The sequence below is a fragment of the Calonectris borealis genome, chromosome Z (genome assembly GCF_964195595.1).
Source record: "Calonectris borealis chromosome Z, bCalBor7.hap1.2, whole genome shotgun sequence".
In the NCBI taxonomy this organism is placed as follows: domain Eukaryota; kingdom Metazoa; phylum Chordata; class Aves; order Procellariiformes; family Procellariidae; genus Calonectris; species Calonectris borealis.
The window spans coordinates 7,660,117-7,669,868 of record NC_134352.1 but is presented as its reverse complement, the minus strand read 5'-3'; positions in this window follow the sequence as shown (position 1 = coordinate 7,669,868).

The window sequence follows — 9,752 nt, the reverse complement described above, 5'->3', positions numbered from 1 at the left end:
AAAACAGCAGACGCTAACAGCCCCATTGGTTGCTTCTTTTTTGCGTATTGAAACATACTCAGTGTTTCACAGTAACCACATTCAAAACACCAGTTCTCAGGAAAAAAAAAAGTCAAAACATGCCCTGATGAACGCGCGGTCTGTGTTGCTGTTGAGTGGGGATTAGTATCAGCAGAAAATGTTTCAGGTCTGTGCAGACAGCAAAACGACACTGCTGAGGTGCCCATTGCTACTGTAGGTACGGGTATGTCTAGGACACGCAGTCCAGTCATGTCCAAACTGGCACTCCAGTCCAGACTGGCACTCCGGAGCCCACTGCAGCACCTTGAGCAATGCTGCTTTAGTTTTAAAACTCACGCAGTGTAAGCTCTGAGAAAGCATTGAGAAGACACGTGTTAGTCCAAGTTTAATTCTCATGTGGTAGGAACTCCCCTAACAAGGCACCCTTCATCAGAAACCTCTCGGCTGACATCTGCTGTACAATACCAGCCTGGCGCAAAGCCCCTTGAGAAGGTTTTTCAGTGAGTCGTATCTGAAGAGCTGTGACTGGATAGCTAGGCCAAAACCAGGTACAGACTTTAAAATCACAATTGGAAGCTAATTGAGAGCTAGATGGTGAATTAGCAGCTCTTGGAAATCAGTAGCATGGTGTGCTCTTGCTTCTCGCTCAGAAGGAGAGCTGTGCGTATAAAGTATCTTGGAGCTTCCATATGATTGCCGTTTCTTCCCTAACATTTTGCTACCAGCTTTCTAAATGGTGGTTAACAATGGTAAGTCTGGGGGAGGGAAACAGACTTCTGCTGATTTCACATAGAAGGCAAACAAGTAAAACTGGAAAGACTTCACTGTTACATCTCCAAAGCACTCAGATCAACACAAAATTCGACTGCGGGCCAAACGTGCTCAGAGTATAGCCTCTACTTGCCTTTCTCCTGCTGACTTGCAGACTGCTGACAGGCAGTGGTACAAAGTCCAGCTGGCAGCCATTTACTAAGAGCATTCCTGAGGGGTTGATATTGGGGTTGATGATACTGTTCTAATACCTTTAATAATGACCTGGATGACGGGGTGCAATACACAGTGCTGGTGCTAAATAAAAGGGAGCTGCTGGTACACTGGAGAGCAGGGCTGCTCTTAGAGCGCATTTGACTGTAGAAATGGGCTGACAGAAATCTCATGAAGTTCAACAGAGGCAGAAGCAAAGTCCTGCACCTGGGATGGAGCAATTCCATGCAACAGCACAACCTGGGGACAACTGAGTGGAAAGCAGCTTTGCAAGGACTTAGGGTCCTGGTGGACAGCAAGTTGAACATGAGTCAGCAGTGTGCCCATACTGGGCTGTATTACAGTGAGTGTAGCCAGCAGCTTGAGGGACATGATTATTACCCCTCCGTTTGTTACTTGTGCAACTTCATGTCGAGTACCGTGTCCAGTTTTGAGCTTCCCCAGTACAGGAAAGACAGTGACAAACTGCAGCAAGTCCTGGACAGGGCCCCCAAGACGGTTGGGGGGCTGGGGCATGATGTACGATGTGAAGCTGAGGGAACTGGGTTTGTTCAGTCTGCAGAAAAGAAGGCTAAGGGGAGATCTTAGTGACATCCAGAACTGCTGTCTACATCAGAGGATGTAGAGAAGACAAGCTCAAGACTCTTCTTGGAGGTGCACAGTGATAGGACAAGAGACAACAGACACTGGAACACTGGAAATTCCAGTTAGATATCAGGAAGACCTTTTGCTCTGTGAGGGTGGAACAGACTTGGAGATACTCAAAGCCCAAGGAACAAGGTCATAAGCAATCTGATCTATGTTGGGTCTGCTTTGGGGTTGGATGGGATGTGTTGGATCAGGTCACTTCCAGACCTCCAGCCTACATAATTCTGTGATCCTGTGATTGAATCAATTATTGCAAAATGCCTGCAGGTGAATAAATAAGCCAGAGAAATGCCCCGGCCGTCCTGTGCTCTGACCAGACATGGAAGTAAGCCTGAACAAAATACGGATACCCTGATACGATTTACTCTCTGCTACGATTAAACTGTGGCTTTCTCTGTATTGTTGGCCAAGTATGTCCTTCACAATCAAAATACCCTCCCTCATATGGATTATTTTGTAAAGGTTTGTTATTTGCCATCTACATTTTTCACTTCTATGATCCTTCTCACTCTCTGTGGCCTTTATACTGTCAACAAGAGTAACTCAGCTGATTAATATGAATGATGTATTTTCATTCTTCATGTATTTAGTATTTTAAATGAAACTTATATCACGTATCTATTAACGTTATGCTGGACTTCTTTACTCAGTCCTACTCCATCATTACGGTCCTCAGACCAGTCTGCTGTCTGCTTGGACCACGTTTATCTCCAAGTTGAGTACATCCTGGGGCTGGGGGTGTGGGGAGGTCGGGGGGTCTGTTCCTGTAAGCCTTCAATGACAGCTTAAAGGCAGCAACACTGCAGCTGCAGTTTCCAGAGAATATGCTCCGGTGAATGGCTGCAGCAGGCAATAAGCAACCTGAAAGGTTACCAAACAAAAAAAGAGAATCATACAGATTATGATTCATTAAGAAGATATTAAAGGTTAAAAAGCTGGGTTGCTGCCCTAACCCTAGACATACAATGTTACTTCTTGCCTTCTCACACTTAGTTTTGCCATGCCACCAATTCTGCATTGCTGAGATCCTCTTCTGCCAGTAAAACTCTTTGCTGATAGATTCAGACACTGATCCTCTATAAATCTTTGGAATTTATTTGATTAAGTACTCCAAGAAGAGCTATATGCCTTGCCTCAGGTACTTTTATAATCTTCTTGACGAACACATCAGCGGCTAGGGATCACCAAAACTCTCAGGTCATGCTCCATCAAGGCCCACCAGTGGTCCATCAGGCAGTTCATGCAGGGTGAGAACTGGAGTGGAATTTGCCATTAGAGGACAAGGGAAAAGTGGGCACTGTACTCTCAGCTCTGCCAGGAAACGGACAATGACTTTGTAACATCCTTCTGTGTTGAAACTGCCATACAAATACTGCTCTAACAAGAAATACCTTGTCTAAATGGCCGGGGTGATGGGAATAAACTGTGTTGATTTGCATTTGCACCATAGGGGGACCAAAGGCCCTCAGAAAGCTGCAAATCCTTCGACCTGTGCACTACCAAAACGTTAGCATTAACGACAGACCTTTTTCAAGTCACGTACAGGGTAAAGGAAGAGAAAAAACAGTGGATGAGAGGAACATCGGCTGAAAGCACAGAAGAAAAGAGCCAAGGAAAACAGAAGTTAGGTAATTCTCAGCCAGTCAAGAGCATAATTACATATATTGGGAGATTCAAGCATGGACACGTAAGCCGAATTATTTGTGCCAAGCCTGAACTGGGTTTGGAGCTGTGTTGAAGTTAACGTCCACAGCGACTGACCCTGAGAAAAGCCAGCTCTTGCAACAAGCCCATGGCCTGGCTGAGAAGCATTGTCAATAAACTGGAAAGTAAGGGGTGGCTCAAATTAAAAGTTAAGCCAGGAGCAGGGTCGGAGGCTGGACCAAGGGGATGAAGGCTGGAAACTGGAGCCCAGGGCACGGAGTAGCAGGCATGGGGCTGCCTCGGGAGGAGGCAAGGGATGCTTCAGGGCAGCGGATCCAAAGAAAGAGAAACACACACATATATCTTCACAAAGAGGGATAAAACTTTCCTGACCTTGGTAACTGGGCTCCTATGACATATGCAAAAGATAAATTTCCATATATTAGCAGGCAGGTCTCACGTGACTGAGGAAGCTACTGAACAAACATGTACTGCCCGGAGCTCTTCAGTTTTCCGGTAGGTTGTGAGGTCTATCCGTCACTAGAGGGTGGATATGAGCTGTCAGTACAGAAAAACAGGAAGACAGTGGAGGACTCACTGTAACCTTTTTTCCCGAGAAATGTAACACAACATGCGCTATAGCAGCATCAGAGTGGTTGAAGACTGACCTAATGTGGTACCTTTGAATTTTGGCTTTACTCCATGCACTGTGTTCACATAACTCATGGAAAGGGCAAACAAAATTCATGCCTTGCTAGGAGGATTCCCTGTAATGAAGACTTTGGTAGGTAGGACTACACATACTGAACTGATTTATTTTCTGAAGCCTGATTTAAAAGCCTAAGACCCAAGCCTGTAGCTATGACAGCTGTAATTGATGTCACTTGTGACACCTTACAGGTAAAATCATTTGCTGTCCTAAAAAAAACTGACTAGACAGACTTCGAAAGTTCATGGAACTGTCACTCTTACAAGACTAATGCACACTTGAACACACCTGATGTAATTTTTCTCTGGAAATATGAAAAAGGCAGCAGATAACATGGGGAATGAATTACAGCTAATATTTATATGCAGAATTACTTTACTAATAAGATTTGTTGGAATGTAATTTAAGACCTGCTGAAATAATTCATGTTCGTCTTTCTACTGTAATGCCTTTTACAGTTTAATTTCAGCTTAAGGCTTAATTAAAAGATAAAAACTTTAAGCAGACATTTCTTTTGCCTGCAAAGATGCCTGAAGACATTACATACCCAGAAGTGCACTATGTATATGTCATGGTTTAACCCCAGCCAGCAACTAAACACCATGCAGCCACTCGCTCACCCCTCACCTCCGGTAGGATGGGGGAGACAATCGGGAGGGCACAAGTAGAAAAACTCACGGGTTGAGACAAAAACAGTTTAATAATGGAAACAAAACAAAGTAGAACAGTAATAATAACAATAACAACAACAATAACAAAATATACAAAGCAAGCGATGCACAATGGAACTGCTCACCACCCGCTGACCGTGTGTCGCAAACCACGAGAGAGCCCCCCCCAGTTTTCATACAGAGCATGACGTCACATAGTATGGAATACCCCATTGGCCAGCTAGGTCAACCGCCCCAGCTATGCTCCCCCGCCTCCCAGCTTCCCCTGCACTTGCAGAGCATGGGAAGCCAAAAAGTCCCTGGTGCGAGCACCACCCAGGAACAACCAAAGCATCAATGGGCCATCCACACTCCTCTCATAGCAAACCCAAAACACAGCACCCCCCCCAGCTACTGGGAAGAAAGTTAACTCTGTCCCAGCCGGAACCAGGACAGTACAGTACAGAAGTCCTACCAAGTCAAGTCATCCAAGAGGGCACAAACATACAGTAATCTACTGCACAGCGTATTGTTGCTGATTGACACCACATTTTTAATTCACTCAGTAGAAATTATTATAGAAGAAGATTGGGCTCATAATGAGAGACTGGGCTCATAATGAGAAAATACCAGCTATATTATAATACTAAGTTTATCAGTAAAGAAGTATAATGAACATATGTTGTTCACCTACCCATTTTTCCGGGAACTCAGAGGGATCCAAGAGTTTCCAAGACAAAGGGAAAAAAAAATTGATTATTGATGTCAGTTAATATTAGTTCAGCTTGTGTACGTGCACTCTTGTCTGAAATGAAAATGTTTCCGTGAGTTTTCTGTCTATGCCTTTATCGAAGTACCTGTCTTAGCTCTCGTTCCAGTTTCGTAGCTCTGCTTTCTGAAGCAGGATTTCCTCTCAGTTATATTGACAGCCATTTGGCAACAGGGGCATGAGCAGAATTATCAGGGAAATGTATGCACCTCATGAACATCAATGACAACCACATTAAAAATAATTAATACCTGTATTTTTAAAGTCTAAAAAGGCCTGTATGGTGGTGAGACTTCCTAGCTAGCTAAATCTGTATCACCAGATATGGAGAGAGATATATATACACACACACACACACACACCTATTTGGAGGTGCACTTCCCTCCTCCAAGCCAGAACACCTTCTAAAACCTAAACCATTCAAAAAAGCAAAGATAAATTACTAATACCAAAAGTTAGTGGCAAATCTTGAAAGTGTCTAGGTGCCTAGCTCCAACAGAAGTTAAATAGGAGATACCTAAACAAGAGCTAGTTTGGGCTTAAAAGCTATTGATCTTGGCAAGAAATGTGGAGATTACTGGCACTTGGAATTTCTTCTGTAGAAATGAGGGATGTGTGTTTTTCTTGATGGACAGGAATATGAGAAATGAGTAAGACTGAGAAGAGCAGAAGCATGGAGCACCCTCCCTTGCCGCTTAGCATGCCTAAGGAATCTGTACCTCTATGTTCGCTTCTGCTTGCAGTTTTAGACCATTGTTTTTCCTTTATTCTGTGAAATACAGCAGCTTTATTCAAAATAAAGCCAATACGGTAGAAGGAAGAGGCCACTGCATCCAAATGTATGCCAGTGAATTGCAGAGGATAACCTATTCTTCATTTCTTCATTGTTTTACGTCTTCAACCCCAGAAATTAAAACTTACTCTGTGATATTAAGATACTAGCTAAAGTGTAGTGCTGTGCAATTTAAGTTTAAAGTCATATAGTTCCTCCCTGTGTGTTTCTGAAAAAGGAAAAAATATGTTCTCCTATGAGAAAATAATGTTTCCTTAACACGCAGCCATCAAAACTAACAACAGGGGAAATTCTTGTGCTATCATGACAGTGCGTGTCTGGTAACCCTACTTCACTTGAGCCAGGCCTTCCAGATTTTCATTTTGATATAGAAATAGTACAGAGCAGTGTTGCTTTGCAGTGTAAAGTAACGAAATAAAACAGCTGACCACAGGCTAACCTTAAAGGCTTCAGTTCATCCAGGTAGTTGAGGACTTGCCTAAATAGAAACCTTTAAATATGCGAGTTGATCCAGCAACATATGTGAGTTGATCAAGCAACACATTTAAACAGTTCATAAATATCCTGAAAGAATTAGAGCCACGCGCAACATAGCCTGATGGAAATAATACAGGGCAATGGTCAGCTGAGCAGGCTTACTGAAGGTGATGCAGCCTTGGTTGTAGCCCTTCAAATCCGTAAAAATTTAAGATTAAATACAGTATATGTAATCATTTAACACAGACAAGAAAGCAAAAAAAAAGGATCAGTGATCTGTTCAGCTTACAGTGAATAAAGCAAAGTAAACCCCTGTACAGGAGCCCTCAGAATACTGCAGATATAAAAGAATTTAAGCAGAAACAGGCCTTATTTTTTCCTTTCTCTGCCCAGGCTTAAATCAAAATTATAACAGCCAGGAAAATGTCACCCTGACACTCTGGCAAATAGCATTAACTATCCACAGAACACAAACAAAAAGGAGTGAACAAAGATTCCATCAGTCATATGTCCGTACAACTAAAGCCTCTGGCACATCTTCAGCAGACAAAACTTCCCTTTTTTGGGGCTTCAGGATTACAAACATTATCAGCCAGCACAAAACCAAAGTCGCTTGTCAAGCTTTGTAAAGAACTTGACGCTGTGACGCGTTCAGCTTCACGGTTGTGCCTGTACCAAATACCAGACTACGGGGGATGTCTTTATATTCCTTTTCCAACCACAGTCTTTCTTTGGGCCCCAAAAATGCACCTGCGTCATCTCCATTCCGTAAACGAGCTGCAGCACAGCTGTGAATCCTGGGGCTCGCGGGCAGACTTTTTTCCCTTGGTATTCCTTCATGATTTCTTACTACCACATCCTTCTTGCCCTTTTCCATTTTTCACCCCCCTGAACCTACATCACAGGCCCTGCCTGGCATTTAGCCACTGCCATTTTTTGTGTCGGCCCTCGCAGACTGCCACCTTCCCAAGATGCGCTTCTTTCAGAGGTACTGTTGTGATCTAAGAGGACAACTCACAGACGTGGACTGAGGAATCCTGAGTCAGGCCTTGAATTTTGCTATTTGATACAATAATGAGTGATCAAAAAAAAAAAAAAAGCAAAGCGTCTTTGAGAGAGAGAGAAGGAGGGATTTGCCCCTGGTCTCTTTCTCTGCTTACTAACATCAAATGGTTCAAGACACAATATTCCAGGAGATTTCATCCCGAGTTACCAAAGATGCTAAAGGATCCACTGGTCCACATTTTCAATTCTGTTGTGTGAAATCTCCAAAGCATTTTATGTTTGTGATGGAACTATGAGAAAATCTTCTAAGAGAGGCATTGGACTGTGCTGCTACGAACACTGTGCTGTGGACAGGCAATTTGGTGTCTCTTAGTAAAATATGAAAAAAAAGGCAACAAAATTTTACAATGATTTGCAGGACTGCTGTCTTGCTCATCTTTCACCTGCTGCTGGTGTACAGCAGAGCTCCCAGCCGACTAATGTCAAATTTGAACAAACGTAAACCAGTGCAAATTTAAACAGGAGTGGTCACTATCAAAGAAGTGATATTTGTGAAGGAAATGCTGTCTTACTGATTTAGCAGAAAGGTATTAAACAGCCTTTTCCACTGCCTGCAAACCTTGTCAGAGACTGTAAGGGCCACCCGTCCTGCCTAGACACACACACACACGTAAAATCTCTGACTGGAAAAGAAAGACAACACATCTAATACTTCAGCAGAACAGAAAGCAAACCAAGTCCCTTCTCATTAGTCTTGCTTACGCTGTTCTTCAGCTTTTCTCTACACCCATTTCCGTGCCCAGTACGGCGACTGACGACCTGCCTGTTGTGAGCTCGGTAAGGAGGAAAGAGGAAGCTGCAGCCAGACAAAAACCTGCACTGAAGCAAAACCAGCGAGCAGCCTGCACGCTCCAGTAGGCACGCCGCTGTCTCCACTTAGCAAAAATAAGCTGATAGACAGATGGACATACATCAATGGATGTAACTAAACGTATGTGCGCATGTATTTTCTTTTCATTTGACAAGTAAATCAATCCTCACCCACTGCAACACATAAAATTAATCTGGCCGCGTACGCTACATACAGATCAGCAGGCACTTCATCCCAGCTCTTTAAAATAACCCTAATAACCATTTTAAAACCTTCTAACACATCAATACGCAGCTATTCATAAAACACAGCCTAATAAACACACAGCATTTGCGTGCTGAAATGTGTGTGATGTGCGATGCCCACGGGATCCTCGACTGCCTTTACCTTCCCTTCCCTTGGGCCAGCGTCGCCTGTTTCTAGCAGCCCTTTCTGGCTGTACGAATCAGCTTTGGCCGTGGTTTCTCATCTACGGGCTCGCTGGCAGCACGTTGCAGGAACAACTGGGACCTCATGCTGTGGCTGAGCTGTGACCACATCAGCAAAGTAGTTATTTTTAATTTTAAAATTACATCCTCATTCTTTCTGATTTTATTTCCTAGCTTATTAACAGTGGCTCTTAAATGGCGTTCATCAATTATTTTTACCTGCAGTAAATGCACTCCAAATTATTCTTAAATCTGTGCTTGTTCTTACTGGCAGTGATGCAGTTTAACAGCGAGATCAACACACGCTTTGTGCATACCTCCCTCCAGTGGACGCAAAGCCTCGGAAAATCAGCAAAATACAGCAAGTGAATTTCTCTAGGGAGACACAAATATTAAGGATAACTAATAAAGAAGGAATGGTGCCAGCTGTCCTTATAACATCACCTCAAGATTACCAGAAAAGGTAATGGAGATCTAGTGAAATGCTAAAAATACAAGAAACAAGACGACAGACTTGAGAATAACATTTTATTGGATTTATAAACATTTATTTCATTGCTAAGCAGAGACCTCTAACAACATAGTCCTGGAGATTTACTTTGTGAACCTTAAGGGAGTGGTTTGGAGAGAGCAAAATGTGTCATGAATTAATTTTCAAAAAACTATCCTTCCTGAGAAACGCCACTCTAAATTTTTCACCCGAAGATTTGAATCAGCTTCACTGCACGATGGAGGTAGGGAATGCTTTGGTGC